Here is a 5,824-nt window from a genome sequence, read left to right as displayed (position 1 = left end):
TTTCTTGCTTCCTCGACCGCTTCTTTTGATCTTTTCCTAGGAAGAACATCACAATTCTGAACCTTCCGATGAATTCAACACTTCTTATGCCTTCGTGCTGCTCTTGTCATAGCAAGATTTTCACGCTGACATCGTTGTTCAATTGCCTTTTTGCTTCTTTAAATTCACCCAAAATTTAAATGCAAGCCCATGATTCATAAATCCCCTACGGGATCCTCTTCGTTCAAACCCCTTCTCTTGACAACACAAGAAGCTTTGTTCTGTAGGTGATTCTGAATCTCCGCGTAAAATCGATACGTCGTCAACTTTTAACAAATCCCTAACACACCGTATCTCGTTTCTTTAAATTTCACAAGAACAGAAGTGCTCGATACCAATTGAAAACGCATATTTGTGGCTAAATCTAATTACATGTATGATTGTCTATGAGTATTTATGAGTATAAAGTAAATAAGACACAAGATTTATTAAAAAGGTTTAGATAACCTACATCCTCTAGACTTAGTCCAGAATTCATTCATTAGAAAAGGCTGCAACCTACAATTGCTATCTGGCATCCATCACTATTTTCTAGAATTACAATGATAGAAAACTACCACTAATTATCTTTTCGGACTAGTGTAGATCTTCAACAAAACCATCAAAAGATATCTTTATCTTGTTGATAGGGTGACATCACACATCTTATGTGCATCTCTCGAAACCATTTTTGAAGCGCGCAAGTCTTCATAAAACGACTTCTTGGTATTTATATCAATTATACAACTCCTAGGGTTGGCAAATTTATTATTGTAAAACAAATAGGAATTGGGCAATTAACAATTGCCCAACCTCTAGGGTTGACAATTTTCCTATTATACAACAAATAGGAAAGTTTATCTCCATGATCTCATCTTGAATCTTCCATTCAAGATGTTCATTCAGCTCAACAACCGCCAATAGAGGTGTCAAACGGGCTGGCCCGCGTCCATATTGGCCGTCCGCAGTGGGCAATTTTTATTTTTGGGACCGCAACGGGCCGACCTGCTAAGCCCGCGGACATAAAAGTTATGTCCAAGCCCGTCCTGCTAAGCCCAACGGGTATACCCCGCTAAACCCGCAATCCGTTAGGGCTAGGCCCGTAAGGCCCGCTTTTTAACGGGCTTTATATTTAGTGTCCATGCCCGCTCCGCTGAGGTACTATTTGGGCTAGGCCCGCGGGCATGGAGCCCGTTTGACACCTCTAACCGCCACTTGGCTTGTCCAAGTCGGCCTTAAGCTTTTGTACTCAAACTCTTCAATTCAGCTTCTTGTACTACTTCTTGTATTAACGTCGGACTAGTCCAAGAACTATTTCAGACGTCTGATACATCCTCTGATATATCTGGCTGCATGTTCCTTGATTCAACACAACTTGTTATGTGCTTTTTGTCAATTATTGTGTCAGCACAATTACCAAGTGCTACTTTTGCTTTGCTCTACCAACATATGTATCAAGTTATACTTCATCCTTTGTATCAACTCTGTCCACTGTCTTTGTCTAAACTATTGCACCATCACTAAGACATTTATAATGTATCTATGTATCCATGTCTCATCCAATACAATCACTTAGTAGAGATTTCACGACATGTTCTAAACCTTATAAAACTTCAATCAACACAACATCTTCATAGTTTTTTTTTGGTCGGAAAAGGGAGATAAAGATCTCCCAAACTTTATTAAATTAAATAATTAAAAAATTACAGACGAATCGAGCGGGATATCCCCAGACCAACTACATCCTCCTCTCGAATATCCTGAACTACCGTAGGACAAGAATCAAATAAATGTAAACCTAATGCAAAAGAAAAAGCATAGTTCGCTAACCCATCAGCTAGACGGTTAGCTTCCCTATACACATGAGTAACCCGGACTAGCCAGTCCCTACTGAGATAGCCTTGGCACAACCGTACCAGGAACGCCAACGGATGAGACTTGCTCATTCCCTCTTGTAAAAAACCCACCACCAATACTGAATCCACTTCCAACTCCACTCTTCTAAAACCTCTCCCCCATGCAAGCCCCAGTCCATAGTAAATCCCCCAGAGTTCCGCGGCAGGGGCTTCACAGACACCAATGTTTATCGCAAAACCGCAGATCCACTCCCTTTCCTCCCCACGGACCATACCTCCAGCCGCAACAAGACTTGGGTTGCCTCTCTAGACCCCATTTGTTGATAACTTCACCCAACCACTAGGCGGACATACCCATTTAACCAATCCATTCACTCTCCTGGGTCGTTGTGTACTCCCCCGAACATGCGTTCTCGCAGTCCAAACTTCAGCCGCCACATCTTTAATGAACTTCAACCTATCCCGGCACAGTCCCCGCTCGCCGAACACATCTCTACATCGCCATTTCCAGGCCCACCAACACGCCATCCCAAACAACGTTGACCATTTATCATCCGGCTCATGCAAGTTCGTAAACATCCATTCAAGCAGGGAACTACGGAAGAAGGCAGTCTTCTTACTCAAAGGAACAAGCCGCATCCAGATACCTGACATGGTAGGACAGTCCCGGAGAATATGGAGAATCGATTCATCAGCTCCATTATAGACTGAGCATAGAGCATTCTCCCCCAGGTGGCGCCGAACGCATTCCACATTAGTCATGATCACTTGGTGACTCACCAACCACAAGAACACACGAATCCTCTCCGGAACATACACACCCCAGATTTGTTTGAAAAAAACTCCCATATTCGGCCTAGGCGTCTTATCCACCGACAACAACGCACAAGCCGACCGCACCGTAAACTCGCCATTAGTAGTACCCCACCAGGAGAGCTCATCTCGCTCCCCTGGGAGACCATTCACGACCATTGCCCACAACATGTAAGTAACAAAAGGAGGGAGCAACATTTGAAGTGTTTGTATGTCCCATCCTGTTCCAACCACCCAATACTCCGCCACCACTTTCTGAATCTCCATCTCTGGCATCAAACTGATAGCATTGTTGATCAGCGGTTTCGCAAGAAGCCATTTATCTGTCAAAAACCGGATGCTTCTCCCATTTCCAATAACCCATCCTACACCCAACGATACCACCTCCCTCGACCCCACACAAACACTCCTCCATGTGGAGGACCACATAGCTTGAGGAACCAGCCAGGAAAGATCGTGTACTGTCCCAACTCTATATTTGCAGCGAAGAACTCGTGCCCAAAGGCTCTCTGTGTCATTCAAAAGTCGCCAACCCACTTTAGCCACTAACGCCTTATTCATGCTACGTGCTGGTCGCAAGCCTAAACCCCCCTCCAACTTTGGCTTACACACCTTCTTCCAAGCCAACAAATGCTATTTTTTCTTCTCCACCGTACTCCCCCACAAAAAAGAATGGGACAACTTATCCAACTGGTCAAGGATCGACGATGGAAGCAAAATTGCACTCATCGTGTGAACTGGTATTGACGACAGCACCGCTTTCGTGAGAGTCACTCTCCCTGCAAGGCTCAACGAGTGCCTCTTCCAACCGGCCAAACGAGATGAAACTCTCTCCAATACCTCCCCAAAAGTCTCCTTATTTATTTTTTTCTGAAGAATGGGCATCCCCAAATACTTCCCCAGTTCTCTAGTTGACCCAATGCCACTCTCTGCAGTAATACGCTGCTCCATGTCTCTACTCACATTACTCGAAAAGAAGATTTTGGATTTCTCCAGGCTTACTTTCTGTCCCGACGCCAAGCAAAACCGCTCAAGCACCTTTTAAATCAGCTTAACTTGTGCCACTGAAGCCTCTGCAAACAAAATCAGATCGTCTGCGAAACAAATGTGGGACAATTTTGGTCCCCCCCGTGATAAAGCGATTGGATTCCAGTCACCTCGCCCTAGTTCTACCTCGATCAGATGGCACAAACGTTCTAAGCAAAGAACAAACAGGTAAGGGAAAAATTGATCCCCTTGTCTCAACCCTCGGGAGGGAATAAAAGCCTATGTCTTCTCGCCATTCCACAACACAATCAGAGAAGGATCTTGCACACCTACCATTATTCTGCTTATCCACTCCACAGATAACCCTGCCACATCCAGAGTTTCTTGCAAGAAGTCTCATCTTATCCTGTCATAAGCCTTCTCAAGGTCCAACTTCAATAACATCCATCCCTTACGACCTTTCCTCCTTCTCATTGAGTGCACTTCCTCTTGTATTATCACTATGTTTTCAATACTCAAGCTGCCTGGGATAAAGCTAGCTTGAGCTGGACCAATCAGTTTGGAGATCACTGATTTCAACCTCATCACCATCATTTTTTTAATGACTTTGAAAGGCAGATTACATAAACTCACCGGCCTAAACTGATTCATCTTCTCAAGTGTAGGCACTTTGGGGATCAAAACCAGTATCGCATCATTCGTTGAGGGAGGTAGCACCCCTGTCTCGAAAAAGTCCAGCATAAACTTTGTCACTAAACCACCCACCGTTTCCCAACTCTGCTGGTAGAACACCGGTTAAAACCCATCTGGTCCATGAGCCTTAAACGCTCTCATACATTTCACCGCCTCCACAACCTCTTCAACAGTGAAAGGCTTCAACAACCCTGCCTGCTCCGACCCCGACAGGTTCACAAACCCACCCTGCAGAAGGCTCCCTCTATCCCCATTCACATCCTCCAAATAATACAGCTTCTTGTAAAACTCTATCGCCATTCCCTCCAATGCCCCTTTCTCCGAGATCCAGCGGCCTTCATCGTTTTTTAGTGTCTCAATCATATTCCTCCTCCGCCGGATTATAGTAGACGTGTGAAAGAAGGTTGTGTTTCTATCACCTAGCTCAATGTACTTCTCCCTCGACTTTTGGAACCACAAGGTCTCTTCTGGCTCCAACAAGACATCCAACTCCTTGACCAATTTCTCCTCCTTAGCGAGCAGATCATCCGATTGGACAATCTCCAACAGGTCTTGAACCTCCTTCACTTCCCGGACCAACCGTTCTTTCCTGTTATGAATGTCCCCAAAGATCTCCTTATTCCACTGTTTCAACTTCCCCTTGAGCCGAATCAACGCATCTGGAGTTGACAAACTAGCATCGCACGATGAACTCAACATCTCCTTAAAACCGTCATGCTTCAACCACGCCACTTCAAACCTAAACGGTCTTCTCTGGGGTCCATTACAGCCAGCGGGCACAATTGAATGTAAAGCGGCACATGATCCGATGAGAGACAGGGCAGGTGCAAAACCACAGCCTCTTGCCACTTCAATCTTGCGTGTGCGCAACACAAGATGCAGTCCAACCGTTTGGCCACAAACGTACTCTGTACTCTCCCACGCTTCCAGGTAAACTTATTCCCTCTGAATCCCATATAAATTAGAGAAAGCTCATTGATCCATTGGCCAAAAGCTAGTGAATCCGGTGATAGCCTCCCATTCCCTCCTGTTCGTTCATCCAACCGGACAATGGTATTAAAATCTCCACCAATGATCAATGGCCAATCCAAACCCACTACTAGATCCCTTAGTTCTGCCCATAAACCGCTCCTTCGACTCACTGAAGGAGCTGCATACACCACCACTAAATGCACCACCTCCCCATTCGAACACACTTTTACATAAATAAATTGGGTAGACGAGGCAACCACCTCCACCTCCCCAACTCTCGACCTCCACAACAACCACAACCCACCACTATGTCCTTCTGCATCAACCCGAAAAGAATTCTCAAAGCCAAGTCTCTGACAAATCCTCCCAGATCGCACCTCTTCAGCGTGAGTCTCAAACAAAGCTAAGACATCCGTATCAAACTTCTTCACCAAGTACCTTAAAGATCTCCTAAATTAGGTTTATTTGCCCCCCCCCCCCCCCCC

Source organism: Camelina sativa, chromosome 4, assembly GCF_000633955.1.
Source record: "Camelina sativa cultivar DH55 chromosome 4, Cs, whole genome shotgun sequence".
In the NCBI taxonomy this organism is placed as follows: domain Eukaryota; kingdom Viridiplantae; phylum Streptophyta; class Magnoliopsida; order Brassicales; family Brassicaceae; genus Camelina; species Camelina sativa.
The sequence above is the reverse complement of the archived record's forward strand: the minus strand, read 5'-3'. Positions refer to the sequence as shown.